The sequence below is a fragment of the Eschscholzia californica genome, unplaced genomic scaffold, assembly GCF_041429995.1.
Source record: "Eschscholzia californica isolate CP2 unplaced genomic scaffold, dmEscCali1.0.p SCAF_2, whole genome shotgun sequence".
NCBI classification, from domain to species: domain Eukaryota; kingdom Viridiplantae; phylum Streptophyta; class Magnoliopsida; order Ranunculales; family Papaveraceae; genus Eschscholzia; species Eschscholzia californica.
Genome location: NW_028238309.1, coordinates 41,351,942 through 41,372,174, shown reverse-complemented (window position 1 = coordinate 41,372,174; position 20,233 = coordinate 41,351,942). Strand labels below are relative to the sequence as shown.

The following is a 20,233-nucleotide window of genomic DNA, read 5'->3' as shown; positions in this document are numbered from 1 at the left end:
ATGCACACTAAGAACAAGTCATTTTCTAAAGGAATAGACACCTTACAGAATACACAAGAATACTACCTCTAAAAACTATATACACCAAAACACTCCGATATTTTAATAATTATGCACAGTAAGAACCATACAAATATAAAAATGAGAACACACAAATATACTCAATTTAAAATATTACACATGCCTATTGTATAACTACTCATCCAATACCGAAGGTGTATAAAAGGCAAGTCAAAATATTTAAAACATGATAATAGTACAACGTACTAATAAAAAAAGACTTCAATTAATACCAACTTCATGCATAACAGTTAAGTGCACAATGAAGCATTATGGCTAATATTTAACAAGCAATGGAATGCAATTACATCCATAATGGTGTTGGTACATAGGAATGAATCAGGAACCGTGTCCCAATTGGAACAAAAACCTCCCATAACGGATTCCCAAATCCATAAGATAGGTGGATTAGTGATTCACTTTCGCTAGAAAGAGTAAATTAAATAATTAAAGTACAACATGATTGTATACTAATCCTATATCTAACAAAACCAAAGGATTGTTAACCCTAGTAATCATATGAAAATTTAAAAAACAGTCAGAATACTAACTCAATACTGCACAGGTTATCATATAAAAATTTAAAAACAAAATCATACAAGTACAAACATATCAATATATTGATGTGTATAGAACCCATTCAAACACATGAAAAAAGCCGAACTCCTGATTTAGTGTATATTACAACATAAGTACACATCACGGTAGTAATTTCACATATTCGTAAGTGCATATGTTGTATGCGAACACTACAACATACACCAAAAATCTAAAAGCAGATTATTAGCAAATTAACAACTATGTTTCACTCGATCACAATTCAGATCAGTATTATTCTTAGTTTCTTACTACTATTCAAACATATTAACAAATAAATAACACAATGAGCTATCTCTTTTTACCGACCACACCGCATTAATCTGCTAAAATATATACTTGTTGTTAGAAAGATAATACTTAGTGTTTCCTAAGCAGAACAAATTCTTGACCATACAAACAAACACGCAAAATTGTAGATTCGTAGTCTGTAATCCTAATTTACCCTAAATCGTGGTTAAACTATGGGGTAAATATAGAAACAGGTATGTGTGGAAGAGTTACCTGCTCAATCAAACAAGCAATCCTCTGAAATTTCACCATCACCAGAAGGCCAAGGCATCTTAGTAAAGATTATCCATTTTTGACGAAGTCATGGACTGCTTCCATCTACCAGCTTTCTTATAAGTTAGCTACCATTGTCATTTCAAGTCTCGATAGATATTATCAGTTCTTAGACAAAAAAAATCCACATGGAGAAGCGAAAAGTAATAACTCCACAATTTATCTTTACCTTCTTCGGTGCAAGACCACTATCCGATCAAAATTATCAAGTGTCTTAATTGATTCAATCACGCAGCCTTGCATAGTCCTCTTTGACATTAGCTTCACACAAAATGCATTCGAAAATTTATCTGGAGAAAAGTCATAAGTACACAGACCGTGAGCATTATCTCGAAGAGAAAAGTCATAAGTACGCAGACCTTGTGCACTTATCGAGAACATGGAGCCTATCATATCTAACCAACTGAGGACAGGAAGCAACGTCGTTTTTAGGCGCCTCCATCGAACTAGGCGTAATTGGGCATTCAATCCAGCTACGAGTCGATACCAAATGGTTGAAGGAACAGACTGCATATATAAGGAAATAAGTAAAATGTGCTCATATAGGTTGATTTTTACATAAAAGTTTAACCGAGGGTATAATCGGTTAAAACCAGAAGAGAAACCTGGCTCGTTAGTGTAGTAAGAACGTTATCACATCCAAAAACTAAACACAGAGAATCTTTGATAAAGACGAGATAGATCAGCTTTCTTTCATCCCCTCCGAGGAAAAACCAACATAAGAAGAAATAGATGTCAAGTTCAGATTGTCTGGAGATAAGCAGACAGAGCATTAATCTCATCAGCGAATCTGTTGATTGCATCTTCATATCTGCCATGGGCATCACACAGACGTGAAAACTTTATTATCGAGTAATAACGAAATCAGATTTGATAATATGAAAAAATAGTACACCACATGCTACAAACTTCAAAGTCTTAAAGTCTAAAACTCAAAAAGTTAAGCAAACAAAAAAGTGAATGATGAACTTACACAATTTCTGGTATTTAGCCCCGAAAGTACATCCTGTGCAAAATGACTCTGGGATTCCTTGGTTGTATTGGCTTCCATGACCTCAAAAATGTCTCCATAAAAGGGAATGAGTGATCTATTAGAGAACCATGTTCTTGCGTCAAAGCTGGTCCTGACAATTCATCGGTCCCAACAAACTTCATTCGGGCAACACTCAGAACCAGAGCTAACAATATGAGTAGACAGAGAAGAAATCCAAACAACCATGGCCCGCCCAAGGTATATATCAACTCTTCAGAGTTGTACAACAGTGTGTCAAAACAAAAATGAATAACTTCAGGAAGAAACTTATTGACCTTATCTATCTCAGAAGATCAATAGACAAAGATCATAATGAAATTACCTGTAAGGGACTTCAGAAATTTACTAAGCCCAGAGATTCACGATATCATGGAACAAGTTCAGTAAGAAAAAGGAAAATGCTTTTGAAGACAATGAGCAGCTAGTATTTTTGTAGCAAAATAAATAAATCGAAGTCCAAGAGATACCTCTGACACTTGTATATATTGCAAGATGTGGAAGATCATAAAGTGGGCATGAATGACAGAGCTGTACTAGATCTAGTCACATTCTTATAAGTGCCAATTGGGCATTCCTGCAGTGATTCAGACTATTCACTTCATCCGCGTGATACCAGAAAACATAATATGGGTATTGAGTATTGCAAAAAGAAGTCCCTAATCTTTCTAATCAAAATCAATTTAAAAAGTGTGAACGTTCCACTCTTACAAACTGCCACTGCCCACCTTCCAATTTTAATAGTAATTTTAAGAGTAGTTAAAGAGTATCTTATCTCGGTTAAACACAAAAGTATCAAGCATATTAAATTCTGTTGATTATGAAGATGTCTACTATCGAATACAGATTCTATGCATTTTAGCTGAATGGCTATTAATTTTAGGAGTAGTTAAAGAGTATCTTATCTCGGTTCAGATACATTAACTGACAAAACACGAAGCTACCTCGCAGAAGGTCCCATAAAGTCCTCTCGGACAAGGTTTCCCCGTGATAGTTCCATTTACCCCAGCATGGCCATAGCCCAAACCCAATCCTCCACTATAATAAGAAACAAATCCCAGAAGTTGTATATTAATTATTTAACTACGGAAGAGCACAATACTTGAGTTAAGTAAAAGAAAAACCAGTAAATGCTCTCTGAGAACCTTGATACATACCCTGTGTATATGCTTCAATTCACAGTAGCAATAGAAAAATACTCATCTCCAGTCAGAATGCCTGACCAGTCAGAATGCCTGACCAGTAAAGTGAATTCTTTCACCACAACTACCCCACCATTTGACTACCATCCCCGCCAATACTTGAAAGAAAGAATAACAGACTCACTCACTTAGTGTCAAGGAATGCAAAGGCAAGAGAACAGTTCCACCAGATCTACCCTTGGGAGCTCCGTTTGAATGGTTGAGGACTCCAGAAGTCAGGTGTTTAATGTTTTTGTCAAAACTTTCTCCACCTGCTTTGATTGAAACGTAAACAGACAAACTTAACAACGTATGCTCCATCGAACCCATCACTGTTGACGAAAATATAGTTCTAAAAGAATAAGCTCTAATACAACACACACACATACACACACACATGTATCATAATATGGTTTCATTGCATTATATATGTGCATCCAGTTATTCCAGAAAAGAACGCAAAACATATGATAAAGAGAAATCGGAAATGGGGACTAGTTGGCCACCCAGGGCCTAGCTACCAGGCGGGATGTCATTGGGACCAGTCGGATTTCATCGGTTAATATATAATAAAATATTATATATAATATATCATATGTAAATTATATATATTATAAGTTATATAATAGAGATTATATATAATTATATATACATATAGAATTTACACACACTTAAATATATATATATAATTATACCTTTAATGTATGAAAATGTTTCCTAAGTGACAAACAATTTTTTACCCTTACCTAATGAAAAAACAGAGAGTAAAAAGAAAAAACAGAGACAGCTTTCAATTTTAAGTGTCAAGAGCTGCAGAGAGAGAGAGAGAGAAAGAGGAGAAGAGAAGCAAACAAGAAAGTGAGAAACAATTAGAGTGAGAAGGTCGTCTAGAACAGAGAGAAAGAAAGAGATTGAGGGAGAGAGAGAGAGAGGAGCAGATTGAAATCAAAAGAAATCGAGACTTGCTGCTGTTGGACTTTATCTTCTAGCTCTCTTCTTCTGCTACTCTCTCTGAAGCTCTAGTTCTTCCTCTAAAGTTGTTGCTACAGACTTCTTCATGTTTCTCTCTCCATACTAATCAGCTAGATTAAAGATCGTACATTCGTACTAACACATGAGAAACCCTAACAAAATGAGGGTTTAATTTCTTTTTGTACCCAGTCTAGTTACTCGGCACCTAGCTGACTAGCTGTTTTGGCGCTAGTCGGCTCCAGGTGCTGACTAACTCGGGTCTAGAAATCGACTAGGGTTTCATGCCCTAGTCGATCGGCTTGCTCCCGATTACCGTGTGACCGGTGCCGCCTAGGCACCGATTTTTAAAGCATAGTATGATAAAGAGAAATAGAATGGACCATGTCCAGAACCTTACCTATGATACCTCCATCCGCAGTTATGCCACTAGACTTGTCATTCCCACTGCCACTGCCAAGCTCACAGGGCAAATCAGCATTTTCATATGCAACACAACCCTCGGGAGTACTACTATAATATCCATCTCCTTCTTTTCCACCACGTCCACCACCACCACCACCGATTCATTCCCTAAAATTGTTCTTTGACCCTCGGGAGTACTACTACTATAATATCCATCTCCTCCTTTTCCACCACGTCCACCACCACCACCACCGATTCATTCCCTAAAATTGTTCTTTGACCCTCGGGAGTACTACTACTATAATATCCATCTCCTCCTTTTCCACCACGTCCACCACCACCACCACCAATTCATTCCCTAAAACTGTTTCTTGACCCAGCAGCATACATAAACAAACCCAGGTAGAGTAAAAAAAAATATTCCACTAAATAATGAGTTAGGGCAAAATAGCAAAAAGGATCCATATATTATTTTTAAGCTTCAAGCTTAACTTCCGCTGCAAGGTTTGCACAGAATAAGTTTTGCACAAGTTCGCCTAAAACACCCAAATTTGAACCAAGGAAGACACTATCCACGTGAAATTGTTCACTTTTCGACACTTTACCTACTAAACAAATTAGCTTTGACCCTCCAAACCCTTTGCCGTAGTTGCAAATACCAAAAATGGCCTTCACTAGGTCTTACATTCCCAACTATATGTCTTACACAAATCAACCTGCATTAAAGTAACTATACCAAACAAAAGAGGAGAACCTAAATACTTAGAAAGAACAAACTAAAAGACAGACACAAAATTATAATAGGAGTCTCTTGTGATGAGCACAAGTGTTAGCATTCACAGACCTGCACACAACTACGCCACATTAATCTACTAAAATACATACTTATTGTTAAAAAGATATACTTAGTGTTTCCTAAGCAGAACAAACTCTTGACCAAACAAATAAACACACATAATAACAGATTCGTAGTTTGTAATCCTAACTTACCCTAAATCGTGGTATAACTATGAGGTAAATATAAAAACAGGTATGTGTGGAAGAGTTACCTGCTCGATCAAACAAGCAATCCTCTGAAATTTCATCATCACCAGAAGGCAAGGCATATTTGTAAAGATTATACTTTTTTGAGAAAGTCATGGACTGCTTCCATCTACCAGCTCTCTTATAGATTGAATAGCTACCATTGACATTTCAAGCTCAAGTTTGTCAACATGCTCAACGGATATTATCAGTTCTTAGACAAAAGAACTCCAGTAGGAGAAGCAAAAAATAATAACTCCACAACTTATCTTTACCTTCTTCTGTGCAAGACCCATATCGATCAAAATTATAATGTGTGTGAAACTCTGAATTGATTCAATCACGCAGCCTATCATAGTCCTCTTCGACATTAATCTACATAATGTCGAGAACATGTATATATGCTCAATACAAAAAACGAGCACATGGAGCATATCATTAATAAGATCAGGAATCAGGATATACATGCAAGTAGAAATTCAGACTCATGGAATAATTACCAAAAGAGCGTTAATAAGAATAGAATGGATTAAATTCACAAGATGGATCTGTCTACACTTGCAGCTTGCTTGAAATTTGCAAACTCAGAAGATGACCAATGGTCCTAAACTACCAATATACAACATAAAAAAACAGCAATTGAATTTACTGATGACATTAAACCAAGAAATATTATAAATAAAACGAACTACAAAGCATATATTTACCAACCGTATTATATTATACTTGTTTAGCATTATAGCAAAACTTATGATGATGTAGCACTTCGATCTGGACGTTGAAATTTGATAAGTCTTCTATAAAGTTTATCAGAAAATATAATTTCAAAAGTGTTTGACATAAGATTTCATATATGTAATGAAAAAAACACCATCTCACTCATGCATCAGACTCGTTTGAATGGCTAACTTCGTATGCTTCGAATCCATTTAATCGAACAGAAAATAAGTATAAATTAGAGCTCAACCATGAATAATCTGAAATGACTATCTCATCCTTGGTAAAAACAAGTCAAACTCAAACAAGTCAGATTCAGACAAGCTAGGGTCAGGCGAATCATATTCATATTGAAAAAAGAAATATACCACCATCCTGTTCATTCAGGCAAGCTCAAGTGCAGCATCTGGATGGCACAAATCATAACAAACGAAGAGGTATGAAGCAAAACACTCTTTTGTACCTTAAATGAGTATAAGTATCAGCTTCAAGAGCATTACTCTGCTGAAAATTCACCGATGGGACTGAGAAGCCGTCTCCCATGCCAGATGCACCTTTCTAACAATTATAAATCTTCGAGAAAGCTATGGACGGCTTCGACTTACTAGCTTTCTTATACATAAAACTTGCTAGCCTCCTCATTTTCAGAAGCTCATGTTTCTCAACATGTTCAAACAGGTACAATCAGTTCTTAGCCAAAAACCAGACTAGACATAGATTTCATTCAAGAGACATTGTTACTCTGAATAACAACACTGAATAAGGAAATTCAAAGCCTAGAACACGAGAGCCGAGAAGTATGTCACAATCAAATTGTCGAGAATAATATTTCTGCTTCAACCCACCAATTAGCTCAGAGTTTAACCTGAAAAAAATCTTTACCAAATACAGTTAGTGTTAAATAACAGTTAGTCTGGTAGGCATAAAAGCTTTCATCACAAATTTACAATGTGACCACAATTGTATGTGTCTCTAGTATCATGAACAAGCATTCAATTCATACTCGATGTTGTAGATGGCACAGGCTACTGGCCATGTTTGGCCATTTGTCGACATGCATCAAGACATCTAAATGTACAAACTCAATCTCGAACATAAGACATGTGAAAGTATTTACCTACAAACCAACTGCAAGCCATTATTTGTACTTCAATTAGTAGCAGTTACAAAATGAAAATCGAATGAGCCCATCTTTTTGGTGTCATAACTTGATGTTCGTATGCACTAGCATAAACCAATGGGCGATCATTATTCATTATCTATAATAAACCAATGCCGACGTAAACTAAATCCCACAATTGTTGGTAAAAAGATGTGTTGTCAGAAGAAACTAAAATCTGAGTATAATAGAAGCCTAAAGAGAAAAAGAAATAACAGTAGCTTCATATATAGGTAAGTCTATGCATAGTATACAACACTTGAAATCAATATCACGACCATTTTAAAGATGTGATCTCCACACCCATCATTTATCACCTATTATGATGAGTAAACTAACTTTTCAAATTGACAAACTACATCAAAACATATCAGTGACTACCAGCATAAAATATAACCAATTATTTTCTTGGAAAAATCCACTTATCATGGTAGCAAACACAGCAAAACGACACATGAAGAGACTTGCACTAATCTCAAATTTTTGGAGTCAAGCACCAAATCATATTGATGTACACTACATCTAATCCACTGCCATTATTGATGCACAACACGTATTTGTGAATCATATTCTTGAAATTTTGAATGAAGCTCGAGTATATTGGTTGTGCAAAAAGATATGAAGATACTTGCACTAAACTTTTATTATACTCAGAAGAAACTAAAATCTGAGTTTCATAGAAGTCTAAAGAGAAAAAGAAATAACAATTGCTTCATATATAGGTAAGCCTATGCATAGTATACAACACTTGAAATCAATATCACGACCAATTTAAAGATGTGATCTTCCACACCCATCATTTATCACCCATTACTGATTAGCTCACATTATTTCATAGCCTATTATGATGAGTAAACTAACTTTTCAAATTGACAAACTACATCAAAACATATCAGTGACTACCAGCATAAAATATAACCAATAATTTTCTAGGAAAAATCCACTTATCATGGTTGCAGACACTGCAAAACGAAACATGAAGAAACTTGCACTAATCTCAAATTTTTTGGAGTCAAGTACCAAATCATATTGATGTACACTACATCTAATCCACTGCCATTATTGCAACATGTATTTGTGAATCATATTCTTGAAATTGAAGCTCGAGTATATTGGTTGTGCAAAAAGATATGAAGATACTTGCATTAAACTTTGAAAACTTGTAAAAAGGACAAGAAAAACAAAATAAGCATCTCCACCTATCATAGGTATGTACAAGAGTAAACCAGCTCCCAGCCCGTATTCAGTCCAATAGATACCAACCCATCATTTGTAGCAATTGATACCAATTGTCGGCCATCATACGTAATCCAATGGTTACCAACTGCAAACTATCGTTTTAATCCATTTTCAAAAAGAATCTCAAATTTCTGGAGTCAAGTACGTCCGGATCATATTGATGTACAGTACATATAATTAACTGCCATTGTTGATATACACTACATATTTGTGAATCATATTCTTGAAATTTTGAATAAAGCTCAAGTATATTGGTTGTGCAAAAACATATGAAGATACTTGCACGAAACTTTTAAAACTTGTAAAAAGCAGTAAAAACAAGAAAAACATAATAAGCATCTCCACCCATCATAGGTATAAGCACATGAGTAAACCAACTCCCAGCCAGCATTGGTGATCAAATCAATTCCAACCTTTATCTCGAAATAGTACCCACAACTCTTGGTGTCATACCACGATAGATGAAGATACTTATTAAACTTACAAAATAACTTCATTATTTTAAAAAAAAAAAAATAATAAGTAAAAAAAAAGATCCTTATATACAACAGTAACCACCAAGATACAAGTGCAATCAGAATAGAGTCCATTGTCAAACTTAATCTTGCATCAGTGATTCAGTGCACATTTCTAGGCGTCTCGCAATAATGCATAAATATTCTCATAATAAAGGCCATTGCCGAACTTAATCTTGCAGGTGATATTTTTGGAAAACACTTAAGTATCTTGGTCGTGTACTGTGGCACATGAAGAGACCTAACTTTAAAACTTGAAAAATATAATTGAAGTAAAATAGAAAATAAACAATACTTATAATAAAAGAAAACATATATCGTATCAAAATCATAACCAAAAAAGTGAAACCGAGTAAGCTAAAGCCAACTTGGGACTGTACTAGAGACAGTGCCCAGCGTAATCTCGAATAAAACAGATAAGCATCTTCAAGTATTGTGGTTAAAACTTAAAAGTGTATAACCACACTAAGGCATACCAACTGTCAACCATCATTTATAAATTATAGTCCAACTCCAATCTATACCAACCGCACCCCATTATTTGTTGTTCAATTGATACCAAACGCCAGACATTGTCTGTAATTCAATCCCACATAGAATCTTAAGTTTTCTTGCCAAACCATAACGTATGAAGATGCTTACAATCTGGAACAGATCTGTTTCCGTTATTAATCTTGCCTAAACCCACTTTTTAATCGTGTAAAAAGGAGAACACAAAATGAATAAGCATTTCCATACATAACCAACTCCCACCAATATTTGTAATTAAATTAGTTCCAGCCTTTATCTCCAAAAATATACCCACATCTTGCTACCATAGTACCATGCCACGATTATGAAGATAATTACAAAATAGTAGATATTATTACTAAATAAAACAAAATAAGCAAGAAAAAGAAAAAAAAACTCTAGCATAACCACCAAGTACTTTTGAATAGAGTCTATTGCTTTGCTTTAGCATACACTTTTAGGGGCGTTGTGGTAATGTGTATACTCAAAAATTTGATCATGTGATATTCCCAATGTATCTTGGTGCGCTATGAAGAGACTCGACTTCCAAAATAACTAGTATATAGTATTTAAAAATAAAACAAGTAAACAAAGTCTCCCCACACAGCAGTAATCACCAAGATATACAGCATTGCAAAGTGCAATCTGAATAGAGTCCATTGCCTTATCTTGCGCCACCGTACATCTCTAGCTACATTGTGCTCTTGCAGTAATGTGTACCAATACCAGTTTATTGCAAATGCATATTCTCGAATGATACCCACTTATCTTGGTGGTGTACCGTGACTTGTGAAGAGACTTGATAATAAAAGCTGAAAACAAAAGAAAAAGAAAAAAAAAACTCTAGCATAACCACCAAGTACTTTTGAATAGAGTCTATTGCCTTGCTTTGGCATACACTTTTAGGGGCGTTGTGGTAATGTGTATACTCGAAAATTTGATCATGTGATATTCCCAATGTATCTTGGTGCGCTATGAAGAGACTCGATGATGTAGGACAGTGTAGATGACTATGTCATGCAAATCTGAGATCAATCATGCATTAACTAACACAGGCAATAAAAGAGTAAAACAGTGCTGACTTAATATGTATAACCATTTAGAGTTTCAGTGAGATCTTATACACGATACGCAGCCTGTTACACCCCTACCGTAGTGTCCCTTACTAACAATAAACAGTCTAGGGATCTATACTAACACTATGATGTTCATGTCTGAAACAATGGGAAATAATAGGTCTAAGGCAGCAGTTAAACCATGAAAGATAAGTTCGATAGATGGATTAAGTACCTGGGATTGTTGGAAAAGAAAGGTTGGATAGAAAATCTTGCCTAAGCAATGGGTTTGAGAAAGTCAAGGCAGGAAATATCTCTGGACAGCAACAAGCTTCTTTGTTTATTATAACCAAACACCAAATACATTATAATACTAGTAATGGCTTCACACCAAGAACAGTTGCTTGGAATCTCTCCAAGTGGCTTCACACCAAAGTTAAGGAATCACTCCAAAACTCTCAAACTTTCACTTCTAATCTCCTTTTCTCTGCAGATTACATTCTTATTTATACATCTAGGAAATAACTACTTAGAACTATCTACTTTACACATGTCAGGAACACATGAGAAACTACCTATAACTACCCCTTAATCCACATGTCTCCTACTCCTGGCATACCATAACTAACCACAATTAAAACTAAAATACAAAAGATAAAACTGCAAGTAAATAACCCCTAGTCTAATCAGCAAGTGGGGTCCATGAACATGTCCTCATCAATTCCCCGTGGCTGAGAGAACGTTCGCCTCCGGTGAAATAAACTGGTGATACTGCTCCAACAAATCAGGATTAAGTGTTTTCAGCTCCGTTTCTGTTATCCAAGTACAATCTGAAATTGGTCGATTCTTCCACCTGACAAGGTATTTTTGGTATCCTCCATGTCTGGTAGAAACAACTTGTGCATCCAAGATATCCACTACCTCATCTTTACTCAAAGGGATGGATGGTATAGAAGGTAAAGGTTGTGAAGGTTGGTCTGGTGTGTACCATGGTTCATTGGTAATGGGTGGGTTAGAAGCAAGATTATCCTTAGAAGATGGGTTATGGGGTGGGGGTATCGGGCCTTTGAAAGATAAAAGGTCTTCCACATTGAATGTAGCACTGATTCCGAGATGTGATGGGAGGTCTATCAAGTATGCATTAGTTCCCAATCGTTTTAGTACCTTGTAAGGGCCAGCACTACGGGCTTGTAACTTCTTTGCGACTCCTTGTGGGAATCGTTCTGGCCTTACCCGTATCATTACATAATCTCCCGGTGAGAACTCTTTGTGTCTACGATGTAAATCAGCAGCTGTCTTATATTTTTCATTGTTTGTGATAATGCGTTTCTTGATCTCAGAATGCAACTCATGAATATGATGTGCAAATGCATTAGCTGATTCAGATGGTCTATGTGATATGGACATAGGGATCAGATCTATGGGGATCCTAGGGCTGCACCCATTAACAACTTCAAATGGACTCATGCCAGTGGTCCTATTAACTGAACTATTGTATGCAAACTCAGCTACATGCAAGATGCTGTCCCAAGTCTTAATATGATCACCGACAAGACACCGTAGCAAGTTACCTAGACTTCTATTGACAACTTCTGTTTGCCCATCAGTTTGTGGGTGATATGCAGATGAAAATTTGAGTCTAGTTCCCATCATATGCCAAAGTGTTTTCCAAAAGTAACTCATGAATCTTACATCTCTATCAGACACAATTGTCTTAGGTAAACCATGTAAACGAACAATTTCCCGAAAGAAGAGTTTAGCAATATTAGTAGCATCAGAAGTTTTTGAACAAGGGATAAAATGAGCCATTTTTGAGAAACGGTCTACAACTACAAAGACAGAGTCGTGCTGCCTAATAGTCTTTGGCAATCCCAATACAAAATCCATGCTGATATCTTCCCACGGAGATTGAGGTACAGGCAAAGGTGTATATAACCCAGTGTTCTGTTTGCATTGCTTAGCCAATTGACAAGTCCTACACTGCCCAATGGTATTGGCAACATCTCTCTTGAGGTGTGGCCAATGGAAACGACCCTCTACAAGGGAAATGGTCTTATCACGACCGAAGTGACCAGACATGCCACCTGCATGAAGTTCCCAAATCAAGAATTCACGTAGTGATGTACGTGGGATACAAAGTTGGTTTCCTTTAAAAAGAAACTCATCTTGTAAATGAAATCCATCAATGCTTACTTGCTGATTTTCCGTCATCAAGGTATACAATTTTCCAAAATCTGGACAAGTTGCATAATATGATTTGATGCTATCAAATCCAGTCACTTGCACACTCATAGTATGCAATACTGCTACCTTACGACTAAGGGCATCAGCCGCCTTGTTTTCAACCCCTGCTTTGTGTTTGAGTACAAAAGTGTATTCTTGAAGAAATTCCACCCACTTGGCATGTCGTGAGTTTAACTTCTTTTGGGAGTTAAGGTACCTCAATGCTTCGTGATCTGAAAACAACACAAACTCACTGGGAAGTAAGTAATGTCTCCAATATCTTAAAGCTTGAACTACTGCATAAAATTCTTTGTCATAGGTTGAGTATTTCTGTTTTGCCTCATTGAGTTTTTCACTGAAGTAGGCAATGGGGTGCCCTTCCTGACTCAATACTCCCCCTATGCCAACACCCGACGCATCACATGCAACTTCGAAGACTTTTGAGAAGTCTGGAAGGCGCATAACTGGTGCTTCGACCATCTTACGTTTGATATCTTGGAAAGCCTTAGATGCGGCTTTAGTCCATTGGAAATCCCCCTTCTTTATGCAATTTGTGATGGGTGCCATAATGGTACTAAAACCCCTAATAAACCGGCGATAGAAAGTAGCTAGCCCATGAAAGCTACGAACGTCATGAATGTTTTTTGGTTCAGACCAGTTTGCAATGGCTTTTACTTTTTCTGGGTCAGCTGACATGCCATTGGATGAGACTATGAATCCTAGGAAGATAACTTCATTTGACATAAATGAACACTTCTTTGGATTGGCAAACAACTTTTCTTTCCTAAGGACTTCAAATACCTGTTTTAAGTGTCCTAGGTGTTGTTCACTAGACTTACTATAAACAAGAATGTCATCGAAGTACACAACTAGAAACTTGCCCATAAATGGTCTCAAAACTTGTGTCATTACCCTCATAAAGGTGCTTGGAGCATTAGTAAGCCCAAAGGGCATGACTAACCACTCATACAAACCATCCTTTGTTTTAAAAGCTGTCTTCCATTCATCCCCTGGACGAATACGAATCTGATGGTAACCACTCTTGAGATCAATTTTTGAAAATATAGTAGCCCCTGCCATCATATCGAGCATATCATCAAGTCTCGGTATAGGAAACCGATACTTAACTGTTATTTTGTTTATGGCCCTGCTGTCTATACACATCCTCCAAGTTCCATCCTTCTTAGGTGTAAGAAGAGCAGGAACAGCACAAGGACTTAGGCTCTCTCTTATGAACCCCCTTTTTAGAAGCTCATCCACTTGTCTTTTCAATTCTGCATGCTCTCTAGGATTCATCCTATAATGTGGCAGATTGGGTAAGGTAGCTCCGGGGACAAGATCAATTGCATGTTGAATGTCACGCATGGGAGGGAGCTCCTCGGGAAGGTCTTCAGGAATTACATCATGGTATTCCTTAAGTAAAGGAATAACCTCTTGATGTGTCTCTAAGACTGACTCATAAGATGGTTCTTTTCCTACAAGGGCATAAATTACCGAAGCTCTCTTTGTTTCTTCTACAAACTCTTTTGCATTGATTATATGGACAGATTTAGATTTAGGGTCATTGACACCCTTATTGGCACATGCCTTTTTGGTACCATTGTTATCCTTAGGTGGAAGAGGATTCAACTTAATTTTCTTTCCTTCGTGAATGAAGGAATGCACATTTGACTGACCCGATACTTGCACATCTTTGTCAAATATCCAAGGTCTGCCAAGGATGATATGACTCACATTCATAGGAACCACATCACACCACAAATTCTCTTTGTAAGATGAAAACTGAATGGGAACAAGACACCTTTTGGAAACAGGAATTGACGAATCGTCAATCCACTCTACACGATATGGGTGTGGATGTGCAACTGGGGTTAGTCCTAACCGAGAGACTGTGTTGGCTGAGATCACATTAGTACAACTACCACCATCTATAATAACCTTGCAATTTTTTTCACCAGACTTGGTATAAGTATAAAATATGGAAGTTCTACGCCAATCATCATCCCTCTTTTGCTGTGTTAAGACACACCTAACTACCATGGCGTGGGCAGTCTCTATTTCTTCTTCGCTGTCCCCAACTTCGGGCTCATGAGTTTCTTCTTGAAATTCATCTTCTTCTCCTTCCTCGTGTCCTTCAATCATTAGGGTCTTACCTGATGTTTTAGAAGGGCATTGGAAGGCATAATGACCAAACCCTTGGCAAGTGTAGCACCGGTTCAGTTCAGTCCCTTTGGCTCGTTCATTTGTTCCCCTTCCTTTTTCATTTCTAGTAGTGGATGGGGTACTTGACTGCCCTTTGGAGGATTGTCCTCCATAAGTTGGTCTTGTACTTGCAATAGCTGGCTGAATTTCTAAACCACGTTTGGGTGCTTGTGGTTTTAAATATCGTTCTAGTTCTTGAACCATTTGGTAGGCATGTTCCAAGTTGTTAATATTATGGGGAATCAATTCTTTCTGAAGTTCCGAGCGTAGACCCATTCGGAATCTAGAGAGTGTCATAAGAGGATCCTCCCTGATATTGCAACGCATCATATATTCATCAAACTTTGCAATATATTCATGAGCAGCCATGTTACCTTGGCGAAGGGATTGCCACTGGTCCAACAACCGCTCTCTGTAAGACAGAGGAAGGTATTTCTCCCTTAGCCTCTCTTTCATTTCGTCCCAAAAAGAGATTGGCTCCTCACCAGCCCTTTCAAGTCGACGTTCGATAGAGTTCCAGAATAGTTTTGCTTGACCCACTAATTTCATTTTAGCAAACCTGACCTTACGTGTTTCTGACATTTCGTACCAGTCAAAGTAGTGATCCATGTCTGACATCCAATCAATGAACACTTTTGGGTCTAGTCGTCCATCGAAACACGGGGCCTCTACCTTAACTGTGTTCATTACCCTTGCATCGGGGTCAAAACCATCATGATTCATGTTACGTTCACGCGGTGGTGGTCTGTATCGTCCTCCACCTCGTCCACCACCATTTCTATGACCACTTCTATGGTCATTTTCATGGTGTTGGTCGTAAGATTCCTTATCACTTTCACCATTGAGAGAATTCTCATGAGAAGTTTCTAAACTAGTCAATCGGGCAGCAAAGTGTGCTTCCATGTTCGTTAGACGGTCTGTGAGAGCTTGTAAGGCTTGAGTGATCTGAGTTGTATCCATTTTAGACTGATAATTTCTACCACTACGAGTGCACATGCAAACGCTGTTTTTTTTTTTTATATATATATATATAATATGAAAGAAAGCAAACAGACTTGAAATATACTTATGCAATGCAGTTAAATAATGCCTATATGCTGAGCTTAAGTCATGAACCCTAAACTAACCTGGCTCTGATACCAAAATTGATGTAGGACAGTGTAGATGACTATGTCATGCAAATCTGAGATCAATCATGCATTAACTAACACAGGCAATAAAAGAGTAAAACAGTGCTGACTTAATATGTATAACCATTTAGAGTTTCAGTGAGATCTTATACACGATACGCAGCCTGTTACACCCCTACCGTAGTGTCCCTTACTAACAATAAACAGTCTAGGGATCTATACTAACTCTATGATGTTCATGTCTGAAACAATGGGAAATAATAGGTCTAAGGCAGCAGTTAAACCATGAAAGATAAGTTCGATAGATGGATTAAGTACCTGGGATTGTTGGAAAAGAAAGGTTGGATAGAAAATCTTGCCTAAGCAATGGGTTTGAGAAAGTCAAGGCAGGAAATATCTCTGGACAGCAACAAGCTTCTTTGTTTATTATAACCAAACATCAAATACATTATAATACTAGTAATGGCTTCACACCAAGAACAGTTGCTTGGAATCTCTCCAAGTGGCTTCACACCAAAGTTAAGGAATCACTCCAAAACTCTCAAACTTTCACTTCTAATCTCCTTTTCTCTGCAGATTACATTCTTATTTATACATCTAGGAAATAACTACTTAGAACTATCTACTTTACACATGTCAGGAACACATGAGAAACTACCTATAACTACCCCTTAATCCACATGTCTCCTACTCCTGGCATACCATAACTAACCACAATTAAAACTAAAATACAAAAGATAAAACTGCAAGTAAATAACCCCTAGTCTAATCAGCAAGTGGGGTCCATGAACATGTCCTCATCACTCGACTTCCAAAATAACTAGTATATATTATTTAACAATAAAACAAGTAAACAAAGTCTCCCCACACAGCAGTAATCACCAAGATATACAGCATTGCAAAGTGCAATCTGGATAGAGTCCATTGCCTTATCTTGCGCCACCGTACATCTCTAGCTACATTGGGCTCTTGCAGTAATATGTACCAATACCAGTTTATTGCAGATGCATATTCTCGAATGATACCCACTTATCTTGGTGGTGTACTGTGACTTGTGAAGAGACTTGACAATAAAAGCTTCCAAATATAGAATTAAAATATTATGAAAAATAAAACTGAAAACAAAAGAAAAAGGAAAAAAACTCTAGCATGACCACCAAGTACTTTTGAATAGAGTCTATTGCTTTGCTTTAGCATACACTTTTAGGGCCGTTGTGGTAATGTGTATACTCGAAAATTTGATCATGTGATATTCCCAATGTATCTTGGTGCGCTATGAAAAGACTCGACTTCCAAAATAACTAGTATATATTATTTAAAAATAAAACAAGTAAACAAAGTCTCCCCACACAGCAGTAATCATCAAGATATACAGCATTGCAAAGTGCAATCTGAATAGAGTCCATTGCCTTATCTTGCGCCACCGTACATCTCTAGCTACATCGTGCTCTTGCAGTAATGTGCACCAATACCAGTTTATTGCAAATGCATATTCTCGAATGATACCCACTTATCTTGGTGGTGTACTGTGAGTTGTGAAGAGACTTGATAATAAAAGCTTCCAAATATAGAATTAAAATATTATGAAAAATAAAACTGAAAACAAAATGGACAAATTAATGCCAAAAGTGAACCCAACATACAGAAAGCCAGCATAGAACTGTAGTAGAGATAGTCCTAACCGTAATCTCGAATGAAGCATATTTTGATGCATGCTCGCAATTAATCATAACATGTAAAAGCTATTATACTAAAATTCATATCGGATAGGAATTTTTGGTACAATATTGACTTTAGGCATTACAAGAAAAGTTTCACCACCAATATAAAGTTCCCCCACTGCTGTTTCGTATATAGAGTCTATATACCACTACCAATCTTGATGTTGCATAAATTCCTTGCCCCAAAGTACTGATCTCAAATGAAAGTCCAAGTAGCGCTCGTAATATGTTTCTTATAGGGTACTACAATAAATAATAATCCAGTTCTTAATATTAAACTAGATTCATTTCGCTCTCTATTGGACTAATTCACAATTATTACATCTAAACAGCAATATCGACAGAAAATGATCCAACAACAACATCCAACGTAGCTATAGCTTTTCAATAATATATTTAAGAATCGAGATTTCAGGATCAGGCTATATCGAAATGAGAGAGGCCAGAAAATATACTTACAAAGAAAGAAGAGATCTCAGGCTAAGAATAACATTGATTAAGGATCTTACGTTTGAGTCCAGAGAAATTAGGGTTTCCTGCTGCCGAGATTTAGAGGTCACCAACCGACGTCTTTGGGAGCAAGATTGGGAGACTAAGCATAAACATTCATTATTACCACGATCATTCGTTCTTGATCGGGAGAGAGAGAGAGACTAACCATAAGCACTCACTATGATCTCGGTCACCGCCATGATCGGAGGGAAAGAGAGAATGAGCAAAAACATTCATTATCACCGACTTTTTATGATCAAGATCAACGTTCTTGATCTCTCTCTTTCACGAAATCCGTCAATCCATCTTATCAAGCAGTTAGGGTTTTATTTTAAGATCACGAGATCAGTCCAATTATAAACGCATGGAGCAGATATAACAAAACAAAGAAACCCTAAGAATCTGACGATCTCTCTATAGTTAGCAACTGCGAGATAGAGAAGAAGCCTCAGTTCTCTGTTCTCACATGATCTCCATGGCAGAGAAACAAATTAGGGTTTTATCGTTCTTGATGGATGGTGTTATCTTCTCTTGATGACTATTTCCCCAAGATAACGCAGAGAAGCCAATTAGGGTTTAGTTTCATCGTTCTTGACTCCGCTTTTTTCCCCCGACCGTTAATAGAAGTTGTTCTCTTTCGTTCTTGATTTGGTGGACAGCTTCAGCCTTCACAGAGCAATTACAACCCGTTGCTGAGCCCGTTGGAGCCTAAATACAACGGCCCAAATTGGAGTTCATTTCCTTAAAAAGAAATTTGAATTTCAAAATAAAACCAAAAATATTTTGAGGCCTAAATTCCTTGACTTTCCACATCACCCCAAAAATAATTTCAGGCCTAAATACAACCGCAAGGCATATACTATGAGTTGGTTGATATTGAGGCTCCTGATAATGAAATTTTAAAGAAAGGGATGATTTTTTTAACAGCATGTTTTTTCCGTACTATCGCTGAAAGCTCTGGTTGTAGGTGAGGACTTTTGCCAATAAAGTATCTTGTGATATTGTTAGATGAGGTAGTGATCTTGCTCTTGCCCCGTAAAATTGGTTGATCTTTCAAGTTTCGTTTAGGATTGCACTTGCATCATTATATGTCAACTTCAAGTGTAGGGTCTCAGATCAAATCGGTACTAAAGAGAAATACTGACGATCTGAAAAATATTTATAGTCTGGAAGAATTTAGATGTTGACAATAGCCGGTTTTTTCTTCTTTGTTTTGTTTAGAAAAATGAATAAGGAATATACTTTTAAATTAATTTTTAAATGAAAATTGATGACATAAGATGTTGAAGATTATTGGATAGAAATTCAGATAATGTATCATTTAGCAAGTCATCTTTACGTAATATCTATGCAGGGTGCTAATGAAGAACTACCTTTTGTGTTATTTGACTCGCTGCTTCAATGGGTAGTTGAGTATATACCCCACTTTCAATTTGAAAAT

The 20,233-nt window shown here is 36.8% G+C and overlaps 4 long non-coding RNA genes across 5 annotated transcripts; all 4 read right to left on the bottom strand.

The window, feature by feature from the left end:
- Positions 1-1,580: 1,580 nt before the first annotated feature.
- On the bottom strand, positions 1,581-2,465 carry LOC147557981 (uncharacterized). The gene is made up of 3 exons (XR_015234232.1): positions 2,195-2,465; positions 1,827-2,032; positions 1,581-1,728 (listed from the first exon to the last, which is right to left on the bottom strand). It is a non-coding gene; the product is annotated as an uncharacterized LOC147557981 (long non-coding RNA).
- Positions 2,466-3,107: 642 nt separating this feature from the next.
- On the bottom strand, positions 3,108-3,704 carry LOC147557980 (uncharacterized). Its single transcript, XR_015234231.1, has 2 exons — positions 3,409-3,704; positions 3,108-3,289 (listed from the first exon to the last, which is right to left on the bottom strand). It is a non-coding gene; the product is annotated as an uncharacterized LOC147557980 (long non-coding RNA).
- Positions 3,705-6,570: 2,866 nt separating this feature from the next.
- On the bottom strand, positions 6,571-19,455 carry LOC147557978 (uncharacterized). 2 transcript variants are annotated; one of them, XR_015234230.1, is made up of 2 exons: positions 18,810-19,455; positions 6,571-7,411 (listed from the first exon to the last, which is right to left on the bottom strand). It is a non-coding gene; the product is annotated as an uncharacterized LOC147557978 (long non-coding RNA). The 2 variants fall into 2 exon arrangements; XR_015234229.1 differs by having other exon boundaries at positions 6,571-7,422; positions 18,810-19,437.
- LOC147557979 (uncharacterized) lies at positions 7,871-8,628 on the bottom strand. Its single transcript, XR_015234233.1, has 2 exons — positions 8,513-8,628; positions 7,871-8,022 (listed from the first exon to the last, which is right to left on the bottom strand). It is a non-coding gene; the product is annotated as an uncharacterized LOC147557979 (long non-coding RNA).
- Positions 19,456-20,233: the final 778 nt, after the last annotated feature.